Source organism: Sinocyclocheilus grahami, unplaced genomic scaffold (assembly GCF_001515645.1).
Source record: "Sinocyclocheilus grahami isolate Dianchi unplaced genomic scaffold, SAMN03320097.WGS_v1.1 scaffold909.1, whole genome shotgun sequence".
Taxonomy (NCBI): Eukaryota; Metazoa; Chordata; class Actinopteri; order Cypriniformes; family Cyprinidae; genus Sinocyclocheilus; species Sinocyclocheilus grahami.
Window position 1 is genome coordinate 149,412 of NW_015506088.1, and position 12,986 is coordinate 162,397.

At 37.2% G+C, this 12,986-nt stretch overlaps 1 protein-coding gene and 1 long non-coding RNA gene across 2 annotated transcripts in view; both read left to right on the forward strand.

The window, feature by feature from the left end:
* Positions 1 to 4,791: 4,791 nt before the first annotated feature.
* Positions 4,792 to 5,994, forward strand: LOC107564090 (uncharacterized). The gene is made up of 3 exons (XR_001606186.1): positions 4,792 to 4,868; positions 5,521 to 5,607; positions 5,730 to 5,994. It is a non-coding gene; the product is annotated as an uncharacterized lncRNA (long non-coding RNA).
* A 6,068-nt stretch (positions 5,995 to 12,062) lies between these two features.
* The window catches only part of LOC107564080 (BMP/retinoic acid-inducible neural-specific protein 3-like), a 38,608-nt gene continuing 37,684 nt past the window's right edge, over positions 12,063 to 12,986 (forward strand). The window contains exon 1 of the mRNA XM_016249075.1: positions 12,063 to 12,559. The gene's annotated coding sequence lies outside the window, so the exon portion shown is untranslated. The remainder of the gene's footprint in view (positions 12,560 to 12,986) is intronic.

Below are 12,986 nucleotides of genomic sequence, written 5' to 3' on the forward strand. Positions count from 1 at the left end.
CAGAGACGTGGTCATACAGCAGGCATGGGTCAGATGAGGGCAAACAGGTATATGGTGGGCAAAACACAAGAATAGTCCTAGGGCTAGCGCAGGTCGACGATCGGCAGACAGAATCAAAAGGGGCAAGACAAAAGGGGTGAATCCAGGGAACCAGGCGAAGATCAGAAACCGAGAAGGCTAAGGCTAAGGCTAAGGCAAATGACTAAGGCAAATGACTAGGGCTAAGGCTAATGACTAGGGCTAAGGCTAATGACTAGGGCTAAGGTCAATGACTAGGGCTCCGTAAGGTAGCTATCTCTAGGAGAGTGATAAACGCTGAAACAATACTCGGCCGAGAGAAGGGATCAGAGTGAGTGTTAAATAGTGAGGGAGTGATATGAAACAGCTGGGTGCAATCAGTGTAAACAGGTGTGTGCAATTCGTGCTGAGTGCAATCAGTGCAATGCATGATGGGAAATGTAGTCCGGGGTGCTATGCAACAGTTTGTGTGGTGCGAGAGTCAATGAAAAGGAAAGTTCATGGACCGGATTCGTGACAAAAGGGATAGTTCACCCAAAAATGAAAATTTGATGTTTATCTGCTTACCCCCAGGGCATCCAAGATGTAGGTGACTTTGTTTCTTCAGTAGAACACAAACAAAGATTTTTAACACAAACCGTTGCAGTCTGTCAGTCTTATAATGGAGGTGAATAGGAATCACGTCTTTAAGAGTAAAAAAAAACATACACAAACAAAACCAAATTAAACCCTGCGGCTAATGACGATACATTGATGTGTAAAGACACAAAACGATGGTGGCGCGTCCTCCTGAGCGCGTTCTCAACAGCAGGCGCGTGAGGCGTCTTCTTCTTCTTCTTGCTTTACGGCGGACCATTGACACTCCTAATTGAGATTGTAGATAGAGTGTCAATGGTCCATTTGAGAGATAGGTGGCGGTAATGCACGTATAAGTCTGTGATCCGCCGTAAAGCAAGAAGAAGAAGAAATATGCACAGATCAATCAGTCCAAAACAGTGCTAAACAAATATTTTAGTTAGTATTTTTATTTTTGACATCAGAGGAGAACAGGGGATGGACCTTTTCTCCTGAGGAAGTGTTATTATGGCTTATGGACAGAAGCCAGAAGTGACAGTTTAAAGTTAAATGCCTTATTGATGGATTTGTTTCTTACAAACATGCAGCTTTTTACTTCATAAGATGTTAATTGATGGAATGAAGTCTCTCATTCAATTCATGTACTAGTTAGTATGAAGAGCTGCTATTGTGAATTGCTAAATACTGAAAATCTTTACTGATGTAAAATATATTTTGTATGCCATTCCTGACCCCACTGACTGTGAAAAACACATTTCCTTCTGGTCATCTGTAGAAAACTGCTGATGGTTCTGTCAGTAAAAGTTCTGAGCAGCAAATTCAGATGTTTGCCACAAGTTTGACATTTTATTTCAGTTGATATATATAGATAATAAAATGGTAGAGGTATTGTGAGAGGACAGAGGTCATAACAGTACAATAACAACAGTAGTTTATTACCTTTCCACTGTGGAAAAAAACAACAAAGTCATCATTGGAAATCTGTCCCAATATAATACCACCAGGCTGCGACATAATAACAGAGATATTCAATATTGTTCCTCCTGTCTCCAAAGCATCCAAAGAAAGACCTGGTGGCCTGGTGGAACAGATGACAAAGTCTGGTGTCCTGTCTTTATTTAGAATTGACGAAACAACTACTGTAATTCCAGTACTTCAACACACAATGGACTGAAGAAATTATCAATTTATGACACGTTGGTTTTAAACATCCTAACAAATTACCATGGAATTACCTTTTTCTTTTTTTTTCTGACAGTATTATGGTAAAGACAAATTTTTTGATTATACACAAGCAAATCAATGGCATACTCTTTACTTAAGTACTATATTAATACCATGGTATACGATAACGTATTGATTCAGCAACATTTCATAGCATTGCTGCACCATGGTAGAATGATGGTAGTGTTTTTGATTATAATTTAAAACGCATACATTATTTATTAACATGTTTATTTATTTGTTCACTCTTATATGTATATATTCATATATTTATGTATAATCTTATTATATTATTTGTAGAGAGTTTTCTGATCAAGTTTGCAATGATTTAAAAAAAAAATTAAGAGTTAGAAGCAATTAAACTGGATTTAATTAATACTTTTAATAGCTGTGATTTTGTGGTCTGTTTTTACATTCAAACACCATTAGATTAAGTATCATGTGATGGCTTTAAACATCACAGTGTGAGTAAAACTGATTTAATGAGACAGAAAGAGTAAACAGTGATATTGTGCATTGGAGCCTGAGCCTATTTTCTATATGAGCTGTTGTTGAATGCATGCTTCTGTTTTAAAAATATCCCATGTGTACCAATAGTAATTTTGATAATATATACAGTCGATCTGTTCTTCACCAAAGACTTAATTTGGTTACTCAACTAATGTTCTTATACTCTTCAAACTGCTCATTTCCCTGCAATGTCCCTTTGGCATTCTGTGACAATAGGCCTCCACCAACTTGAATGTTAAAAACTAGATAAGGAAATGCCAAGCATGGCAAATTATGTCTAAACGACTGTCTGACATAACTAATAATGAAGAGAACAGATGAACATCCTCTTCAGGAGTACTTCATCACAGAAACTCACATCAAGAACGCAACCTGCTCTGCAAAGATAACTGCAGCCAAGAGCTGCATCCCGTTCACCGGCTTCTCCAAGAAACCTACAGCCAAAAGAAGGAGGAAATGTGGATGTGAGAGAGAAAGAGAGGGGGGAGATCAGATTTGGGTAGCAGGGCAGCAGATTTGAAAGGCTGTGCATAGCATACACATCATTTTCACACCACATGTCTAAGTAAATAACTATAACAGGCCCAATGACTCTCCAATAGAGCGCACCCAAAATTTATTTTCATTCTAATACAGAATATACAGGCCTAGGCCATAACAAAAGAGCAAAGCATAAGAACAAGCTGTGTTTGTATTTGTACATAATGTTTGCATTTGAATTCAAGAGAGGGCTATTAACAGGCCCAGAGGGAATGATGATTTACTGAATTTAAACATAGTAAAATTTGTTAAATGGAGCTGAAACGTTCCAAAATATTTAATAAATGAACACATATGCAGCGAGGGTAGAGTCTTATGAATGGCAGAAGTTCAGATTCTGTGGAAATCTGCCATATTTTCTGTGGCTGTGGATTCCATGTGGGTCCAGCTATTATTTCGAAAACATTTCTGAAATATTTTGTACTTCTGAAAAAAAATTCTGAAATATTTATTATCATACCACAAACTGTACTCAAGTAGTGGAAACTTTTCTGCAGACCAGTGCATTAATCCTTCTCCCATTGCCCATTCATATTGTCCAAAAGTAAAATGTACAACTGTGTCTGAAGAACAAAAGCAGTACTTGAGATGTCATGTGCTTGTACTCTTGTCAGCAGCAGGACAGCACAGTCTACACCGTCAAAGACAAAGCAAAAAATAAGAGAGCAATTTTGACTTTTCACAGTTAAAAGCAGAAATTTTTGAAGGAACTCAATGAGCCTCGCCTTCTAAACAACAGCAACCTCAGGCACTGTATCTCATCAGTCATTTAACACTAGCATGCAGCTTGACAACAAACCTAAGGACTGTATAGGCTGTAGGTGCTATAGAGAATTTTAAATAGCAGAAACTTAAAAAAAAAATTTATTGATAAAAAATTATAATAATAATAGTTCACCAAGTAGCCTAATATTTTTTTGTGCAATAATGGACTATATACGAGCATAACTTATATATAGTCTACATACAGCTTCTTCCGAAATGTCTCTAAACAGCACTACTCATTTTAAGACTGCTGCATGGACCATTCATTTTCTCGGCCCATAGTGGCTGTTTAGACTAACTATCAAGCCCTACTGGTGAATGATTCACTCTAGTATTTTCTGTTCAAAGAATCTGTCAAACCAGTTAGTAAAATGGTCTAAATCAGTTCGCAATTCATTCTGAATAATTTAGACAGTTCATGCACACTCTGAATCATTAGCTGTGGTAAAACTATAACGTGATACAAACACAAAATACTAAAAAAAACGCTATAATAAAGTAAAGATGAATATTTACCTACAGTCTATTGAAAACTTACATAAACTGCATCCTCTTGTTTGCCAGCGATGAAAATATATTTATTTGGATCAACAATTGTGAAAAAAGTATACTACACGAAATCATGTGCTTGGTATTTGGCAGAAATGTTATTCATACTGAATGTTTTCATAATCTATAGAGCCCTTTTGAAATGTACTGTAGCTGCCTAGACCCTGAATCTCCACTTGAAATGCGTCCACAGAAAGATAAAAAAAATTCAGACATGTTTAGAGAGAGAAGAACATACTCTCTCAATATTACTGAGTACAGCATCTTCCAAATTGGAACATTAAATTCTCAACATTTAATCCAGCCCAAGCCAATCTGAGAAAGCAGTGGCTGGTAAGCACATGAGACCATTTCACCACACAAATCAGCTTGAAACACAATTCACAGAGCTGAAGGAGACTATAAGGGTGTCTGTGCTCTAAACAATGCTGCAGTGTGTGAGAAGAGAAATGTGATGAAGTTATTAATCATAATGATCTAACAATAAGATCAGAATGAACTCATCCCTTTATTTATTTCTGTTAAATTTGTTTTAATCACTATTTGTGTGACAGATGTATTGAGTTTTATTTGCTATATATAAATGACAGCAAGACTTCAGGAATGAATGAAAAATATGCATTTTAAAATAGCAGTGCTGCCATTTTATAATTATTGTTTAATGTCACTTAATTTCTTGAACGCAGGTAATGCATTAATTCAAGCGCTTCATTGAGTTGTTCTGTGTGATTTTTAAAAGACCTAATGTGAAAAAAGCACTTTTCTTTGAGCCTTATAAATTCATTTATAAATGTAATCTCATCAGGTATGAAACATGATCAATGAGTGAAAAAAATATGTTAATCAGAAAACTAGCAATGGATGACTGATTAGCATGGCCCTAACACCTGCTGGTTGATGCTATTACATGCACTGTGGATAAAAGAAAAGAGAAGAAAAGAAAAGAAAAATAAATTAAAACACAGTTCCTTCTAAAACAATTGTGCCATGCACTGTAAAAAATGTTTTTTCAAAGCTGCAAATACAACACAGTTTTTGAGTATAAGTCTTAGTACTTCAAAAATGTTAATTAGATGCGCTACTTGCTGTTTCTTTTTAACTTACTAGCAATTTCTGAGTGAAATATGTTTCAAAGTAAAACCTGCTCAATTTGCGTGTGTGTGTGTGTGTGTGTGTGTGTGTGTGTGTGTGTACTTTAAGGGAGTACTGCAATTGAGATGAATGCAAATGGATAGCTTTCTCAAGTATTGAAAATCAAATTCCATGTAAAATGAAAGAAAGTTTGTATTAGGCAACTGATATGACTAGCTTCTTCTAAATTACTATTTATATCTTTAGGGGTAAAGCTTTTTTAGTGGTCCATACTTGAAGGCCATACAAGGTGGACTGTGAGAAGCAAAGCCACACAATGTGTAAAGGAGCGATGTAAAGAAAATGCATTTTACATGAACCTGTCTTAAAGAATTTGTCATTTCATCTGACCCTGCATGAAAGATAACAGCTTACTTGCAAAAGCATAAAAGTTCAATCATCTGTGTTGGTTTTAGGGACGCTTGGGTCTAGGAGGGACACAGAATCACACAGACCTTCCCATTCCCTCAGTAGCTCTTTTTTCTGGCCAAGCACAGCAGTCTACAGTGATGGCTGGGGGGGCCTAAGAACGCTCACTGTTTCCAAATCCCTTAAATATTTCACTCCTCTGACAGAGCTGAACACTGACTCCTCTGTTTGCCTTCTTTGTGCTGTGCATTTGCACCTGTTCCAGCTCTAAGTCCTGATCTGTTCCTCTGTTCCTTTCTCGCTGCAGCGCCTTCCCCCTTTTTTTAGAAAAATCCTCGCCAGGCCAGCATTATGCTAATTTCCCCCACAATAGTTTAGGTGAAGAAAACATATTGCATGCTATCTTAACAATGACTTCTCTCTCTCTGTCTCGCTTCCATGCTAATGGGCACAACTTCTTTGTGTGGTGTTCCTTGCAGGGACATTTGTTCCTAATCAGGGGAAGGTATATCATCAGCATTGTGTGCCATGAAGAACTAAACTGAGAATGCCTTTCAGTTCCTGAATTTGAATTGAGGTAGCAGACAGAGTGCATTATAATTCACATTTACTCATTAAAAAAGAACAACTAGTGTGGGATGAAATTCAGAGAAATTCCTGTAACTGCTATAAAGGTGTTTTTATACACATTTATACAAATCTTTATTGAAATAATAATCAAGTTGGATACAATTAAATCATACATGCACAAAGACAGATATTGCATTCTTAACACCTAAGCTGTATAACTGAAACTTATGATGTGAATTTATATTATCTATGTGTGCATATATAATATACCCTATGGAAATTCTCATTTTAATAGTAAAACATTGACATGACATGGATTTGAATTTAAATTATTTAATATTTTACCTGTATATTACCTTTAAAAAAAATGACATTACAATAAATAAAAACAATCAATATATGATGATTTCACAATACATATTGTCACAATACGCTGTTTAGGAAGCACCCAGGAGGCACGAGTAAACATAAACAGTCTTTAATCCACGGAACACAGGGGAAATCCACACAATAGGCGCTGGCGCAAACACACGTACATAAACAGTAGACCCGACAAACACAGAACGCAAAGGCATCAACTTAAATACAAGGGATAATTGGAGAAACACAGGTGGATCACATATGACAATCAGACTAGACAAGGACAGGAACATGACGAACATGGCCAAATAAGGACAAACAGGAACAGAAACTGGGGCAAAACATGACAGACAATCCAGAACCCTGACACATATACAGTAGTTTCAAAGCACCCTTACAGAAAATGCTTGTTTTGGGTTATTCTAGAGCTATATAACAAATAATAGTATAACAAGTAATACATACTCAAGAGATGCAAATTTCTAAGTTTCGAAAGTTATATGAAAGCTATATGGTAGAAAATTTGGTGCTGTGTTGCAAACAGAAAACTAGAAACAAGGAGAGTACTTTTATTTCTCATTTATAGAAATGTGCCTAATTAGTTGAGAAATACAGTATTCTGCATATTACAGAATAAACAGGCATAATTAGTTATAATTAATTTAATCAAATCATACTAACTAATGAAATGGAAATTAAATGAATTTTTTGTGTGACTATGTTGAATTGCAATTCACTAATTTTCTCTTCCTCTCATTCTAATTCAAATTCCAATTCAACTTCCTGTGGGGTTTGAATTTCTATCCCAGTAAAAGGAAGCCAATTCCTAATAAACTGAATTTTGCCCAACCCTGATGACCACATACGCTTGCACACACATATATATACCAGAATACAAAGTGCACAGTGAAGAAAGATTCCTCTTCTTTCTAGTGTCAACGTGACAATTTTAAAAAAAATGTTTGCAATAAAGATATTGTTGCACAGCAGCAAAAGGCTGGCAAGGGGTCATGAACCATAAAAGAAATAAAGATAACAGTCACAAGTCATGCATGAAAGGAGTCTAGTGTCTCTCCAGAGAAAGAATGGGATTTGTATGTTTGTTGGTGTGTGTGTGTGTGTGTGCATGTGTGTGTGTGTGTGTGTGTGTGTGTGCGCGTGAAAGAGAGAGAGAGAGAGAGAGAGGGGGAAAAAGAGATGCAAAAGCCATCGAAGGGTGTCAATATATTCTGAAATTGAATTAAAGAGTAATTAGGGAAATCATTACCTGACACTTCAGCAGTGGGATTTGGTTAATTTACTGTGCCATCGTTCAGTGAATGAAGTATGTCCTATAAGACTTCTCCTTTTGCCCAAGGTGATGGGCACATTAGATAAAAGCTTAATTTAAATCAGCAGCCTTGACTTCTGTCCTTGATGTTGCCACCAACACTACTCCAAGTTAAATTACTGTGATTGAACTGATAATGTTTACCAAGCCAATTGTTTAATTCAGGAATACCTGTTATAGAAAATACCAAATATCTCAAACAACTTTGAAAGAAACTGAAGCAAGTGCTACATAAATAAACAGTTTCATAGGGAGCAGCAAGACCTTGGCCCTGTTTCAGTAAGTCATTTGAACACTTCCTTGTTGACTCTGCCTTGGCTATTCCCCTTGAGTGAAGCGAATCCCCACTGCTATCCTAAATGCCATTCAATTACTCCGATATCTCAGGAAGTGAGTGAGATCAACTATTCGATTAAGGGTGAGTTAACAGAACTTCAAGAGTACATACTGCCCTGAGGCCGTTGTAAACATTTGGAATTACTTCTTCAAAAACAAAACTGACATAATGGATGGATAAATGACAGATAATTTGCCTCTCCTCAGATTAATTAGTAGTTCTGTCCTCTTTTAATAAATCAAAATCTTGATGACAGCCAATTGTTACAGACTGCCTTTGAATAGCAATAAGCTGCATGCTAGATGAGCACTTGGTGCAACACTTGGTATCGACAGCGTTTGTGGTATTATGTTGATTACCACAAGAGATATTTCGACTCATGCCTTGTTTTCTTAAAAAAATTAAAAATAAAATAATAATCATAATTTTATAAAAGAGATTTTTTTTGGTTACATTTATTTTATTGTTTAAATAAATGTATTATTTGAACTGTAAATCTGTCAATCTGAAAGGTCATTTAAATGTTTATAGTTTTGCATTGCCAAGTTGTAAAATTTGTTATTTTAGCTGGAAGCCACGGATTAAAGTTAAAACACCTTAATGATGGATTTATTTCTTGGAAACAAGCAGCTTTTTACTTCACAAGGTGTTAACTGATGTAGTCGTGTTGATTACTTGTGGATTATTGTGATGTTTTTATCAGCTGGTTGGACTCTCAAAGGCAGATGGGGACAAACGTGAATGGGTGCCATCAGAATGAGCTTCCAAACAGCTGAAAAAAATATGGTTTGGGCGATGGAGTGGGGTACACTCTTAAAAATAAAGGTGCTTCACGATGCCATAGAAGAACCTTTTTGTCTAAATGGTTCCATAAAGAACCTTTCTGTTTCACAAAAGGTTCTTTGTGGCGAAAGGCGGTTCTTCAGATTATAAAAAGGTAAGAAAGAGATGGTTCTTTAAAGAACCTTTGACTGAATGGTTCTTTGTGGAACCAAAAATGGTTCTTCTATGGCATCGCTTGAAGAACCTTTTGAAGCACCTTTATTTTTAAGAGTGTACTCACTACTTTCTCAATACCAGCATTTATTCCTGGCCAGTACACTGCTTCTCTTGCTCTTCTTTTGCATTTTTCCATCCCCAGATGTCCTTCATGTAACCTCTTCAGTATTTCTGGACGCATAGAATGACAATTCTGTTTTTTCTAAGCAAGAGACCATTCACCATGGACAGCTCAGATCGAATGTGAAAATATGGTGAACTCAAACCACTTGGCCAACCATGTCTCATTTTATGAATTACCGCTTGCAATGCAACGTCCTTTGCGGTTTCATCAGCTGTTTTAATTTACATTCTGACACAGGTAAAGCCTCTGCTATCATGTTCACATGTAAAGTCACATCCTCTTCTGTAGAGCTTAACTGGCTCGGTGTGCTTCGTACAGGTGCACGAGATAAAGCATCTGCTAACACCAAATATTTGCCTGGTGTATAGATCAATTCAAAATCATACTGCTGCAATTTCATCATCAGACGCTGAATGCGAGGAGACATATCATTTAGGTTTTGCTTGATTATAGCGATCAACGGCTTGTGATCTGTTTCAACTACAAAAGTAGACAAGCCATAAACATAATTATGGAATTTCTCACATCCAAATACTAGACCTAAATATTCTTTCTCTATTTGCGCATACCTCCGCTCAGCATCTGTCATGGTTCTAGATGCATATGCCACTGGTCTCCATTCATCACCATCAGCTCGTAACAATGCTGCACCTAATCCATCTTTCGAAGCATCCGTAGATATTTTCAATGACTTTGCAGAATCGACGAAAGCCAACACTGGCTCTGTGGTTAAAGTTGCCTTCAGGTCTGTCCACTCTTTTTCATGTTTGGAAGTCAATTTAAACTCACTAGCGTGCTGTAGCAATTATCTGATGCATACTGTCTTAGAGGAGAGATTTGGAATAAACTTTCCGATAAAATTAAGCATTCCCATGACCCGTAGCACTCCTTGCTTATCTGTAGGTCTTGGCATTTCAAGAATAGCTTGAGTTTTCTCTTTCTTTGCTTTCTTGATTACTCTTCACCAAGACAACACATCATTGACTCCAACAAGGAATATTTACCTGTTGTAATGACTTCCTGTCCATGCATTGATAAATGTCCCCGCTTTGTGATCTCGCACACTAGCACAATCTAGATCTCAACTCCACCTACAGCAGTCGACTAGCTTTAAAGAGTGCTGTCTCAGCTTTGTCAAACAGCTGTTTTCTGCACTATCCACTGCCATTGGTCCTGTCTTTTCACTATCCGCCTCATCTGAAAACATCTCTGCAAAAAACGGTGCTGATATTTCTCTCACTCTATGAGGACTTGATTTGATTTTGTCTTTGATTTCTTTCCCTTCCTTTCCTCCCAAGATTGCTCATTTCCTCTCACGGTCGATCACTGCGAATCAATTGGAAGCCAATGTCTGACTGTTTCTGCTCATTCTTGTGTTTAAAACAGTTGTCCGCGTGGTCAGTCCACAGCACTCCTTTGATAACTTTTTAAATCGCAAATGTCTTATTAAAAACATAATCATGGACACTGTTTGAGATAATATACAACATACTTATTCATCTGTCTGATCGAGGTTTGTGATGGGGGGTCATAAAGTGCAATTGTATATGTTAGAAATGTTGATTTGTGCATAATAATCCAAAAGAGTCAGGATTCCTGTTTTGCAGTACATTTGCAGTACACATACATGTGCTAATATGTTCATATATGTTCATATATGTCAATATGTTCTTGGGGAAGTCGTGGCCTAATGGTTAGAGAGTCGGACTCATAACCCAAAGGCTGTGGGTTCGAGTCTCGTACCGGCAGGGATTGTAGGTGGGGGGAGTGAATGTACAGCGCTCTCTTCCACCTTCAATACCACGACTGAGGTGCCCTTGAGCAAGGCACCGAACCCCCAACTGCTCCCCGGGCGCCGCAGCATAAATGGCTGCCCACTGCTCCGGGTGTGTGTTCACGGTTTGTGTGTGTTCACTGCTGTGTGTGTGCACTTTGGATGGGTAAATGCAGAGCACTAATTCCAAGTATGGGTCACCATACTTGGCCACATGTCACTTCACTTTCACTTTCACTTTTTCACTTTCATATAAAAGATGAAACCCACACATCTTATGGAAATCATGCATTGCTTATGAGTTTATTACATGAGTTATGTAATAAAAGTTTAATTTCATAATAAAATGTATTTATACTTTGGTTGAAGCACAACTTTGTGTAACATGAAAACTCATAAGCAATGCTCATGTTTTCCATCATGCCTAGCATCCTGTATTTTTTCATTACAACCCATTTAAATTATATTTAAAAAAAAATTATATATTAAATATGTATGTATTTATGAGCTCAGAAGGTACTGAATAACAGTAATGTAACAGTAAACCCAATACATCTCAATTCAAACCTATTAAGATTGCCACTGCCAATGTTGTGAGCCTGATAACGACTTGACTGTATGTAATTTCAATCCTTCAGCTCGAGCAGGCTATTCTTTTGTATCATAAAGATCCCATTCATAAATAAGTATAATATTATTTTCATAACAAGCACATAGCCTAATGTTCAAACTCATTGTGACCCTGACAAAGTACATTCTCTCAGCACCGAAACCCCGCCCCTCTCTCCCGCTCGCAGCCAATGAGGAGTGGAGGAGGCTTGTCTCTGAAATAAATTGGATATTTTCATGGTGTGTAATGGGAAGCGTCGGGTTTGAGCATTCGACGTGCGCCGCAGTTGTACAGAGTGTACCTCTGGAGTCTACAGTTATAGTGCTTAGTGCTTTTTGGACACCGGGTTAAGTTAATATGTCGACCGAGGGGAAACAGTAGACTTTAATCGCGTCAGTCGTTAATGGTTATGGGATTGCTTCACCGTAACTTCCAATTCATAATAGAGCTGTCTCTACCTGGAGAGAGAAGAGTGAAGACAGAGCGACCGCTTCTCCTCGCGATAGTTTCTTCTTCTTCTCTTCACCCGGATTGTACGGCTCAAGACGTTGGAAATATAGCCTACTCGATAGCGGAAGCAGAGAGTTGGATGCTGGGCATCCAGGGCTCTTCTCGCTTTGCGATGGTGTTTAAAACAAGTTGAACTGAGCAAAATTTTCGAAGGTCACCCTCAACAATCTACCTATGCTTTGCTTTCACAATCCTTTGCGTTTAACTGTAACACTCTAGAGGTTGTTGACTTCAGTGGTTGAGACATCGGACACCTGGAGAAGGTAAACTTGTTATAACTATAATAAATAGAACTAAATTAAACTGCAAGTATAAATATAATACAATAATTAAAATAATAATTGAAAAATGTATTATAATCACAAGCATAATCCTTTTATTTGCATTAGAGAAATGCATGTGACAACTGTATTGTTGAGAAGAATGTTTCTGAAACACAGTATGGATGGAAAATGGCTGAAAAATGACAATACATATGTATATTATGCCTATGGAAATATATTTGAATAGCTTAAGTCGATTTTTATACTTAGTATCAGGGGTTTTCAATTTGTAAAGTCTCTGGGAGACTGGGACCCCCAGCCAAACAAACTCAGAGACATCTATCTAAAAGATGCTATTTTTCTTCTTCCGGTAACATGTTATAATAACTTTCATTAAGAGCAATAATTATTATTATTACATAATATC